Source organism: Lycorma delicatula, chromosome 7 (assembly GCF_047948215.1).
Source record: "Lycorma delicatula isolate Av1 chromosome 7, ASM4794821v1, whole genome shotgun sequence".
In the NCBI taxonomy this organism is placed as follows: domain Eukaryota; kingdom Metazoa; phylum Arthropoda; class Insecta; order Hemiptera; family Fulgoridae; genus Lycorma; species Lycorma delicatula.
Window position 1 is genome coordinate 14,695,569 of NC_134461.1, and position 13,944 is coordinate 14,709,512.

At 26.0% G+C, this 13,944-nt stretch overlaps 1 protein-coding gene and 3 pseudogenes across 19 annotated transcripts in view; 3 read left to right on the forward strand and 1 right to left on the reverse strand.

The window, feature by feature from the left end:
• Window positions 1–13,944, forward strand: part of LOC142328256 (uncharacterized) — a 164,649-nt gene that overhangs the window by 55,041 nt on the left and 95,664 nt on the right. The gene's annotated exons all lie outside the window — the stretch shown is intronic.
• Window positions 3,895–6,435, forward strand: LOC142328253 (cytochrome b-like; annotated as a pseudogene).
• LOC142327914 (NADH-ubiquinone oxidoreductase chain 1-like) lies at window positions 5,817–7,320 on the reverse strand (annotated as a pseudogene).
• Window positions 11,245–13,120, forward strand: LOC142327915 (cytochrome c oxidase subunit 1-like; annotated as a pseudogene).

Here is a 13,944-nt window from a genome sequence, read left to right on the forward strand (position 1 = left end):
TGTCGTCTAAAAGCTTACGTTTCCTCTTTCTAATGCTATTAAGCTGATTCCCTCTTATTCTTTTGTAGATAATATTTGATATACTAAAGTCAAATTAATACGCATGATTTTAAGAAAATATTTTGTTAAAAATGCAAATACAGTATTATTATTATTATTTGATGGAACAGAACACAAGTACTTAAGATATTGGAGAAATTACCTATTATATCATCGATTGAACCGATTACAGATATTTAAACTATACTTTTTACTTTAAAATAAATACCGGTCAAGTAAAGTAAACCCTTGAGACTAAGTGAATAACCTTTTACTTATACTTTTAAGTAAACACTTGTAACATTCGTAGTTTTCCCATTTTCCTTTTACTTATCCAGTATTCTCTTTACTTATCAAGTAAACACTTATACGATTAATATCCTGTACATCATCATGTTCAGACACGTTTGTCAATACATCAAACGTTTCATTTGTTTTAATCTTTTCCCATCACAATGATCCGCGAAAATATGTTGGTATCTGATTAATTGGAGAATTATTTTGCGCATTTTTTAACGCGTTTTTTATTAGCGAATTTTTTTTTTTTTTTTTTGCTTTCTGTTATGAAACATAGTTTGCTGATTTTAAAAATAATACTTTCAAGCAAATCGGTTGAAAATTGGGCAAAATATGATGAAAAACCCGTGTCATAAATCACAGATTATTAACATATGTTAGTATAAGTGAACGTAGATTCAGAAAACTACGTTTTATAAAAATTCCCACCACTCAAAAGGCTATTCATATTGACAAAAACCCATTTTTACTGTAAACTCTTATTCATTACGAATCGTTATGTGTTACATGTTTACCGATATCATTTGTCAGAAAAGATATTTATAGACCTCAAATAAAGTGACGTATTTATTTCTAAGTGCGTGCAATCCACAGCACCTATTACGCTCGGCATTTTAAAGCGTGATCTCCATTTTCTCTTGGCTTCATTTAACTCATGAGCATTCTGCGGGAAGCGAATCCACTCAGATGCCAGTGATTTGACTGGTTTGATGCAGCTCTCCAAGATTCCCTATCTAAAAAGTTAATCTAGAATGTTTGATAAGGTTACTAAATAGCTACCTTGAAATTCTACCGGTAAATACTTGAATACTCTTCCGAACTTGGATTTTATTCACTCGTTTTAAGTAAAGTCTGACCGGAATCAGTAATTGCGTATAGTTACAAGTAAACGCTTGATAAGTAAAGGTTATTCACTTCCCTATTTTACAAGTAAAGAGAATACTTGTCAAGTATTTGGTTTACCGTTGTTTATTCACAGAACTGCAAGTAAACACTTGTATAATTGCAAGTAAAAGTAAATAATGGTTTTTATTCGCTTCACTAATAGTTGATAATCTATAGATCTCCTTATAACATATACGTACGATGGGTAAAGTTAGTTTAAAATATAATCAAAAGAATGATAGTTTGTTTTCAGATGAAGCAAAAAAAAAAAAAAAACAAATCAAAAACGCGTAGTTGTTAGCCATAAATTATTTATGATGACCTAATGCGTCAAAATGTATTTTTTTTATTATTAAATAAAAAAAAAACCTTTTATTTCATTTATTAATTTATAACATATCCGTGTGATTTTTTTCTAAATTCTTATTACAAAGAAATTACGCAACGTCAATGTATTTTTCGTAATAACGGTCATAAATATAAGGGGAAAGTAAACATTCAGAAAAAAATATTAAATCTATCGAATGAGATTACGTGTGTGTTGCGCGCGCGCGATATTGGTAAAGAATTAGTTTTATGTAAAGAAATTAAATAATAGTTCGTTGTTAAAGTAATTAACTTAAAAATATTTTTTCAGTCCATTCGTGCATAAACCTTTAGGAATTTTTTTTATCGCAATTTAAATCGAATTCAAATAGGCCATTTCTTTCTAGCTTTAGTTTGTTCCATTTTTCAATAATATACAAACATATATATATATATATATATATATTAGCCGCCGGAATATGCTAAAATGTTTTCCATTCTTCACTACCATCCACCATTCACAAGCTTTGGAGTTTTGTATTTATTATCGGCTGAGAAAAAAACCAGCAAAAAATCTCAATTTTTTCTTCGGTTGTAGAACAATTTACCCTACACTTGACACGCTTATTTCATGCCGTTTGAAAATTTAGCGTATTAGTCTTCGAACAGTCGTCGTAGGCAGGCTGTCGATTAGTTTCTATTGCGTATTTCCGTAAACGCATTAGATGTAGTTAATATGCCAAGGTAGATCTAGAAACTGTAAGGACTCTGAAATGAAAAGATTAGCGCAGAAACAAAAGCGTGTAGAAGAGCGTAAAACTAATAATATTTGATAAAATCAAATTATTTGTTATACTTCTTTCTGTATCAGATTTGACGGAAAAATTTTCACGATTATTCAGTAGAATAATCATTTTTATAGATTTGCTAGAGTGGTAGGGGGCGATCGTGTTGAAGCTTATTTTACTGTATTAATATGAGTACAAATTAATCGGGGTTAATTATTTAGTTGTTTCGAAGGCCGTGAAAATAATTAAAAAATTTTTAAATTAATTCAGTCTAAAATTAAATTACTTTAAATCGAATTATTTAATAATAGTAACAAAAAAATTTATTAATATTTAATTTATTTGCAAGCGGGCATATAAAGGATTGTCTTCACTCGTAAAAAGTAATTTCAAATGCGGATACTATACGACAAAGAAATTAAAGCCGAGTATGACCTCAGATTCGTCGTCCTAATTACATAATATATCGAGGGAATCGTCCGTATAGTTTGATTTTGTGGTTTTAACCTAAAATATTTTGTCGATAAAGAATAATAGTTTTCTAGAAGCCTCCATTTTGCGGTTACAATTTTTCATTCCTGTGCGTCTAATAGATAAGCAAATTTGCGACTTTGGTGTATCTTTTTTACCTGAACGGTATTCATGTAATTGTGGGAACAACCTTCATTATAAACTCAACGGTACGATGCATAAAGATACATTTTTCAGCCAGGCATCACCTAGGCTTAGAAGCAGCAATCTGATACTGACATTTTTTTAGACATAATTTGATTATTCCTATATCTTTCAATTTACTGATGAGGAAAATAATAATAATCTTTTTAGTACAAAAAGTATAATTAGCCTCCAACTAATAGATTTAATAAAATTAAAAAGATAATCCAAATTACAATAACAATAATTTCACTAAGATCAATCATTATTATAATGATAATATTCACAATATTAATCTCTAAAAAAAATAAAATAAGACGAGAAAAAAATTCACCATTTGAATGCGGATTTTCAAAAATATCATCAACACGAAAATCGTTTTCTACTCACTTCTTTTTAATTGCAACAATCTTCTTAATCTTCGACATTGAAATTTCAATAATCATACCAATATTCTCAACAAAAATAATAATTATAGAAGAATGACTAATTTCATCAACAGTTAACAATCTTAATCCTAATTATAGGACTTATCCGTGAATGAAAAATAGGAATACTAGAATGAAGAAATTAAGGAGAATAGTTAAATATAACATTTACTTTGCAAATAAAAATTATTGAATAATCAATTTCTCTTAAATAGAGTAAAGAAGTAAAATTACAATTAATTTCGACTTAATTTTAAGGATAATCCTCATACTCAATTTAACTGAAGCTAAATAGAAGCTATTCACTGTTAATGAAAAAATTGATTATATCCAGTTAAAAGAATAAAAAGTAAAGGAGCCGCTAACTACCTTTCAAGTGAAATCACTTTATTCTTATTTATATAGCTTAAAAAAAACAATACACTTTCAATGTATAAATAAATAAATTTTATAAATGTCCAGAGAAAAAATTCATAATAACAATTTCAATGTTAGGCTTTTAATTATGCTATCCGAACAAAAAAAAACAAAAAAAACTTAAGAATATTTAAAGTAAACCTATCAAAAAAAAACCTAACCATTGCAAAAATCCAACTAAACCACCCGAAACAAAATATTCTAATCAACTAATCTATAACTAAAATAACAAAAACTAAAAAACCGATTTAAAAAAACCCTGAAGAATAAAATCTTAAAAATCACATAGATCTGAACAAATAAAAATAAATTAAACCAAAATAAAAATATAAAAAACTCAAAACATCAAAAAACAAAAACAAAGGAATTAATTTTATCAAACATTATTATATCTCCAATACTTAAACACCCTATATCACTAGGATCAATACTAATTTTCCAAACAGCCCTAATGTGCAGAAATAATTCAATAATAATTAAATCATCATGATATCTTTATATTATATTCTTCACAACAGTAGGAGGACTAATAATTATATTCATATATATATATATATATCAAGAATTGCATCAAATTAAAAATTCAAACAAACAACAAAAATTTTTTTAATCTGAATATTAGTCGCATTAATTTCTGTTATAATAAGAAATTTAGATCCAACAACAGAAATAATTACTAAACTTAATGAAATAAAGGAAATGACAACCGAACTAACTGAAGAAAAATCAACAAGAAAATTTTTTAGAATATATAAAATAAATATTACAATTATAATAATATTAATCCTAATTATTACAATAAACTCAGTAAACAACATCGTAAGAACATTTGAAGGACCACTTAAAAAAACTTATGTTTAAATCGATACGTAAATTAAGACCGATTAATTCCTTCTTAATTGATTTACCAAGACCATCAAATATTTCATTACGATGAAACTTTGGATCGCTTCTACGAATATGCTTTATAATTCAAATTATTTCAGGATTATTCCTAGCGATACATTATTCACCAAGAATTGATAAAGCTTTTAAAAGAATTGTACATATTACCCGAGAGGTGAATTACGGATGAATAATTCGAAATATTCACGCAAATGGTGCATCATTATTCTTCATTTTAATTTTTATACACGCAGGACGAGGTATATATTATGGATCATTTAAATAAAAGAAAACATGAATATCAGGATCATTAATTCTTTTAACGTTAATGGCAACCGCATTCATAGGATATGTACTACCGTGAGGTCAAATATCCTTCTGAGGAGCAACAGTAATTACAAACTTAATTTCAGCAATTCCTTACATAGGAGAAATAGTAGTACAATGAGTATGAGGGGGGGGGGGATTTGCTGTAGACAATCCTACGCTAAATCGATTCTTCACATTCCACTTTATTTTACCATTCATCTTATCAATAATAGTAATGTTACACCGAATATTCCTACACGAATCCGGATCATCCAACCCACTAGGTATGGAAAACAATATTGACAAAATTCCATTTCACCCCTACTTTACAACAAAGGATATCTTAGGAATAGCAATAACAATAATAATTTTTACAATAATAATTAATTTAAATCCATTCCTCACTATAGACCCAGAAAATTTTACACCAGCAAATCCACTAAGAACACCTCCACACATTCAACCAGAATGATACTTTCTATTCGCATATGCAATTCTACGATCTATCCCTAGAAAATTAGGAGGAGTAGTAGCACTAATAATATCGATTATAATTATTATATCGATACCATTCTCAATAAAAATAAAATTCCAAACAAGATCATTCTACCCGATAAATAAAATAATATTTTGAACTATAGTAAATACATTTATTTTACTCGCATGAATCGGCGCACGACCAGTAGAAGAACCATATATTATTACAGGACAAATCTTAACCGCAATTTACTTTTCATTTTTTATTATTCATCCCATGTCTGCAAAGAAATGAGATAAGTTAATAAGCTCAAAGCAATATAACTTGAAATTATAGGAAAGTATAAAATACTATTAACTTTTTTTTCACCTTAAAATAATGAAAAACAAAAAAAATCCTAAAAAAAATAAAAACCAAAATATAATTTAAAGTAATAGGTAAATAGCTCCTTCAACACATATATATTAATTTATCATAACGATAACGAGGAAAGGAACCACGAACCCATACAAAAAAATAAATAAGAAAAACAACCCTAATAAAAAAAAAAATTTATACAATCACCCCCCAAAAAAACTAAACAAGTAAAAAATCTCATAAATATTATATTTCTATATTCAGATAAAAAAATAAAGAGAATCTAAATGATCTGTATTCAACATTAAATCCAGAAACCAACTCTGACTCACCCTCAGAAAAATCAAATGGAGAACGATTAGTTTCAGCCAAAATACAAGAAAGAAAAATTATAAATAAAGGAAAAGAAAAAAAAATAAACCAAACATCCAACTGAAAATAACAAAAATAATTCAAATTAAAAGACTCGCAATATAAAATAAAACAAAAAATAACTAAAAAAAAAAACAACTTCATAAGAAATTCTTTGAGAAATTCTACGTATACAACCCAATAAAGAGAATTAGATGACCAACCAGGAATTATAATAAAATAAACCCCCAAACCAGAACAACAAAAAAAAAGACAATAAGGAAATCCAACAAAATTAAAACTAAAAGGAAATATTAACCAAAAAATTAAAGAAACAGAAAGACCCAGAATAGGTACAAAAAAATAAATCAAATAATTTCCAAAAACAAGAAAATAAAATTCCCTTCTAAATAACTTTAAAGCATCTCTAAAAGGCTGCAACAAACCAAATAAACCAACCCTATTAGGACCCTTGCGGAATTGAATGTAACCTAAAATCCTACGTTCAAATAAAGTAAAAAAAGCAACACCCAAAAGAATAAAAATAAATAAAAAAAAAGAACTAAGAATAAACATTTACTAACTGTAAAAATACATTATTAAATTCTAAATTTAAAGCACTTGAATCTGCCAAATTAGTAAATAAATTATTATATTACCAAAAATCCTTTCGTACCAATTAAAATAAATTTAAAGAAGATAGAAACCAACCTGGCTCACGCCGGCTTGAACTGAGATCATGTAAAATTTCAAAGGTCGAACAGACCCAAAACTGTAAAACCTACCCCACAGAAACTTTTAATCCAACATCGAGGTCGCAAACAAATCTGTCAATAAGAACTCTCCAGATTTATAACGCTGTTATCCCTAAGGTATCTTAATATTTTAATCAAAATAAAGGATCAATTACACATAAAAAAAATGTAAAAAAAAAATAAAGATTAAAATTTTATTTGTCACCCCAACAAAATTTAATTAATAAAAATTTAAAAAATAAACTAAAGAAAAAAAAATTGTTTAAATAAAATAAAGATCTATAGGGTCTTATCCTCTCCTAAATTTAAGCTTTTTAACTTAAAAATAAAATTCAAACTAAATTTCAAAAATAAAGTATAATTCTCGTCAAACCAATCATTCCAGACCTCAATTAAAAGACTAATTATTATGCTACCTTAGCACAGTCAAAATACTGCAGCTATTTAAATCATTGAGCAAGCCAAACCTTAAATAAATCACAAAAGGACATGTTTTTGATAAACAGGCGAAATTATTTCTTGCCTAATTCATAAATAAAATTTTTAAATCTACTAATTTAATCATAATTAAAAATCAAAAAATTAATTAAAATCCAGTAAAAAAATAAATATAAAAAAAACCCAATTTAATCTACAACGAACTTTAAATGATGAAAGATTCTAATCCAACAAGAAAAATAAAAAAAAATAAATTATATATAAAAAAGAGCTTATCCACCCTTAATATAAAATTTCAAAATGAAAAAAAAATAAAATTAACAAAAAGAAATTCTCGATTAAATCAATCTACCAGATAACCACATATAAAAAGAAATGAATTTCATATCGAAACAATCCCAAACTTATAAATAATTATTCCACAATAAAATACAGATTAAGATAGATCTTCACTATTCGGGGGAAAAAAAATAAATTAAAAAAATTAATTAACCCTGATACAAAAGGTACTAAAAAAAAATTATTCTAAAATAAAATTTATTTATCCAATACTAAATTAACAATTAAATGAATATAAAGAATTAACCAGTCAATTACTAGATAAAAGGTACATCTTCACGTTAAGAGATAATAATAGAGGTACACTTGCTCATGTTGAATTTGCTTAAGCAAATTAGATGTACTTAAGGAATTAATTAAATTTAAAAATTTTACTATAAAACAGGAAGACGTGATAAATGCAATTGTTGAAAGAATTGATTCGTTTGATTCATAGGTTCATGAGAATGAATATCTTTTATCAGGTATAAGTCAATCTAATATACTATATTAGGTGTTTCAAAAAGGACTCAACCCTAAAATTAAGAAGGTAGAAGTCACGCATAAATAAATTTTATTTCTCCGTATTATGTCAGTTGGCAACACTGTACTCAAGGTTAGCGCAGCTTGTAACGGTTTAAATGTCCTTCGTCTTATATGCTAGTGCTAAACCAGTATAAACCAGTATTCGTCTCTATTGTGTCAACTACGTCATTTTTCAAGGACAAAAGGACAAAAGTGTGTTTATTATTGCTCGAATAAATCTTACGAAAGAGTGAATAAAATAATATAAAATGATAAATTAAATTTTACATTTTTTTGTCTTTTTTTAACGATATTATTTTATCTGTAAGATAAATATTTTTTAATTTCAACGTTACTTTATTTACTGTAATAATTTAGGAGAATGACAAAACACTCGGAGCTTCCTTATATTATGTCTTGAAATGTTTATAAATTTGGATTATATAAAATTTATTAAAGTCCAAATTTTTCGTATACGTATGCATATTTATACGTATATACAAGTGGAAGATTATATATGATGTTAACTTTGTTTATTGTAGATATTTCCTGTCGCCCTATGTCTCAATTTAGCCATTCTTTTACCTTAATTTATAATATCTCCTTTTCCAAATATTTTATTATTTTCTTCTACGTAAACACACATGATGGGTTACATGATATATTGATGCTCTTGTATAAACATTGAAAAAATGAAATTCTCAAACTTTTTTTTTTCTTTGGTTATATTGTTTTACTTAATTATAAAAAGTGATTGATATTTATGCTGAAATTTTTTATGACTACCGATACTGAAAACAGATGTTTGCTGTAAGATTTTCGTTATTTGTGTATAGCAATAGGAACATATTAAAGTTTAACTGTTATATATAACTAAATTAAAGAAAATCAAATAAAAAAAAAACCTATCAGACTCAACTGAATTGAACAGTAAAAAATCTTATTGTAAATAAGAATAAACCGAAGTCCGATTCTAGATACACTTTCCAGTACATCTACTTTGTTACGACTTATCTCAATTTATGAGAGTGACGGGCGATATGTACATAATTAAGAGCAAAATTCAAAAAATTTATTAAAAAAAATTACTATTAAATCCAAATTCAGATTTAATCAAATTAAAAAATCAAAAAACAAAAATTAATGTAACCCATAATAACCTCTTTATAACTGCATCTTGACCTAACATAAATCTTTAAAAAGAAAAAGAAAATAAATTTTCATTACACTCGACGACAGAGATATACAAGAAAAAAAAGGTACAAAAAATCGTGGAATATCATTTAAATTACAGGTTCCTCTAAAAAGATTTAAAAACCGCCAGATCTATTAAATTTCAATTATAAAAAATATACTACCTTAGAAAAAAATTACTAATTAAGAATAACAGGGTATCTAATCCCGGTTTAAATTCAAATTTACATAGAAAAAAAAAATTTATTGTATAAATTTCACCTAAATACAAAATATTAAAACCAAATAAGACTAAATTCTAAAAAAAATTAACTTGAACCTGAGGAATAACCGCAAATGATGGCACAACATTTTTTGGTTCTAAAAAATATAACTTAAATTAAAAAATTAAATTAAAAAACCTTAACACTGAAAATAAAAATTCACCATTAAGGATATTTAACCTAACAAAAATTTACATGCGTTATAAATTTAAAGCCAAATTTTAAAACAAAAATCAAATTTTTTTAAAAACTATATTTAAAGGGGACCTTAACTCCAAAATTTTAAACAACAAATTACATTCAAAAAAGGATCTCCTCCCTCGAGCAAACATAACTTCAAGCTACCCCTAACTGAAGTTAAATAAAATTATAGCTTAAACCAGTCAATAAAATCAAAAGCTAATAATTTAAGAAAAAGAAATATTAAATAAAGCTACCCTAACATTATCTAATTTAAATAAAAAAAACAGTAGTTAAAATAAATAAAAGTAAACTTAAAAGTTGATATCTAAAAGCCACACAAATATAAGATAAAGCTACCCCTAACATTATCATAATTTTCTATAAAAAAAAAAAACAATGGTTCAAAATATATGAAAGTAAACTTAAACAACAATAATCTTAACATCACAAATAACAATAGTATAATAATAAATTTGTTTTTAAAGAACCAAAATAAATACTTAAATAAAACATATGTAATTATTTTACTAAACTAAAACTTAAGATAGGAATTAAACCATGAGGATTTTTTTTTTTTTTTTTAATTATATATTTTTAAATACACTTATCATAATATAATTATATTCCTTAGGTTTTTTAAACTTTAAAATTTATTTGAATGAATAAAATTATTTTTAATAAAATCCTATTTAATTTAATTAAAAGTTGATTTTAATTAAATTCTTATAAAATAAGTATTTAATTAAAATTAAAATTTAATATCTTATTGATGCATTTAATTAAATAATTTATTTTAGATGATTATCTTTACAAAAACTATTTTACATTAAACTAAAAATCTATATTATATTAAAATCTTTATTTAAATATAAGAGGTTATCTATTATATAATAAATTTTTTAATTTATATAACACTTATGAATTAAAATATTATACTTAATAAGATTAAATATTAAAGGGTGAAATAGATATATTTAAATAAATATATTACTATATATAATATATATATTATAATATAACTATCTTTTTTCTTTTTTGTAACATAATAATTAATCAATTGAATGGTATAATATAAATATCTTATTATAACGAAAAAATTTATGTTTAAAAATTAAACTCAAAAATTGCAAAAAAATTAAATAAGCAAATAATGTACCGCATAAAAAAAATGATATATAAAAAAAAAGGAAAAAAAAACAATGGATTTTTATACTCAAGCAAGATGCCTGATTAAAGGATTACTTTGATGAAGTAAATTAAGTGAAACCTCACTCATGCTAAATTGTAAAATCCAGAATTAAACTGAAACTGAAGAAATCAAAATTCTTAATGCATCACACATCCTTTTACAAAAAGATAAGCTAAATTAAGCGTATGGGTTCATACTCCATCGATGAATAAATTCTCTTTTTAATTAAAATAAATTTATCAAAAACAATATTTATCACAACAATAACCGTAAGAATTATCATAACAATATCCTCCAACAGAATAATATTCTCATGAATATCTATAGAATTTAATTTCTTTTCTACCCCTTTTAAAAAAAAGAAATAAAATAAATGAACAATCTATAAAATATTTAATTCAAAGAATATCCTCATCAATTATAATAACCTCAATAATTATTAATGCTATCATTAACTGCCTCATTAATGAAAGAATTTTAATAAAAATAGGTATAATCCCATTCCACCTATGAGTACCAAGAATCATGCAAATAATAAGATGAGAAATATGTATTATAATAACTATACAAAAAATCATTCCCACAATTATTGCAACCCAAATAACCAGAATTAAACTAATAATAACATCAATAATTACGGCACCAATCTCAGGAATAAAACAAACATCGCTAAAAAAATTAATAGCATACTCATCAATCTCAAATTCACCAGTAATAATCTTTTCATTAATAATTTCAAAACAACAATTTACTCTTCTATTAATTATATACACCATAATCAACTTAACTATAATAAACACGTTCAAAAAAAATAATATCAATTTTTTAAACCAAATCAATACTCAAACAAATTTAACAAAAACATCCCTAATAATTTCATCATTATCAATAAGAGGATTTTTAATAAAATGAATAATTATAAAATCAACAATTTGTATAGCACCAACAATTCCATTAATTATACTAATTTCATCAATTATATCAACATACATATACTTGAACATAATAATCCCTACAATAACCAAATCAAATAAATAAAAAAATAATAAAAAAAAATCAACTATCCCGATTATCCTAAATTTAATAGGAATTCCAATAATAATAATTTTTAAATTAAACTAAAAAGAAGGATTTAAGTTAAAAAAACTATTAACCTTCAAAGTTAAAATTATTATTATAAATAAGCCTTAGCAAGTAATGCACCTCTATATTTGCAATATAGAATCATAATTGAATACAAGACAAATAATGAGAGGTTTAAAACCTTAAATAAATTTACAATCTATCGCCTAAATCAGCCATCCCATTCTCAATGAATAAATGAATATTTTCAACAAATCATAAAGATATCGGAACTCTTTATTTTATTTTTGGGCTCTGAGCTAGACTACTTGGAACAATAAGAATAATTATCCGATTAGAACTAATACAACCAGGATCGATAATTAAAAATGACCAAATTTATAATACCATCGTAACATCACACGCATTCATTATAATTTTCTTTATGGTTATACCAATTATAATTGGAGGATTTGGAAACTGACTAGTCCCTATTATAATCGGTGCACCAGACATGGCATTCCCACGAATAAATAACATAAGATTTTGATTACTACCACCATCAATTACACTTTTAATTGCAAGATCAATCGTAGGGTCAGGATCAGGAACAGGATGAACTGTTTACCCTCCTCTCTCAGCCCAAATTGCACATTCAGGACCTTCAGTAGACCTAAATATTTTTTCTCTTCACATTGCGGGATTAAGATCAATCATAGGAGAAATTAATTTTATTTCGACAACAATAAATATACGACCAAAAGGAATAACTATAGAAAAAATACCCCTTTTCTGTTGATCAGTCCTAATTACAGCAGTTTTACTGCTAGTATCATTACCAGTATTAGCCGGAGCAATCGCAATACTATTAACAGATCGAAACTTTAATACTTCATTTTTTGACCCCGCAGGAGGGGGAGACCCAATTTTATATCAACACTTATTTTGATTCTTTGGACATCCAGAAGTATATATTTTAATTCTACCAGGATTCGGATTAATCTCCCACATTATTACTAACGAAAGAGGAAAAATAATAACATTCGGTCATCTAGGAATAATTTATGCGATATTAGCAATTGGTATTTTAGGATTTATTGTATGAGCACACCACATATTTACTGTAGGTATAGATATTGACACACGAGCATACTTCACCTCTGCAACTATAATTATTGCAGTACCAACAGGAATTAAAATCTTTAGATGAATGGCCACTATACAAGGAATAACAAAAAAAAAATCACCGCAAATAATTTGATCTATAGGATTTGTATTCCTATTCACTATCGGAGGATTAACAGGAGTAATTCTAGCCAACTCTTCTTAAATTGATGTAATTTTACACGATACATACTATGTTGTAGCCCATTTTCATTACGTATTATCAATAGGAGCAGTATTCGCCATTATAGCAAGAATCATTCACTGATTTCCACTAATAACAGGTATAAGAATAAATAAAAAATGATTAAAAATTCAATTTTCAACCATATTTTTAGGAGTAAACCTAACATTCTTCCCGCAACACTTTTTAGGCGTAGCGGGAATACCACGACGATATTCAGATTACCCAGACGATTACATGACATGAAACACAATTTCATCCGTGGGATCATTAATTTCAATAATCAGAATTATAATATTCATATTCATCATACGAGAAGCCATAGCATTTAAACGAATTACAATCTTTAAAAACAATAAATCATCCTCAATTGAATGATTTTCAATTACACCACCCCCTGAACACTCTTTTAATGAACTACCACTAGTATCTAAGCCATTCTAAGAGTGGCAGAAAATTGCCATGAACTTAAAAT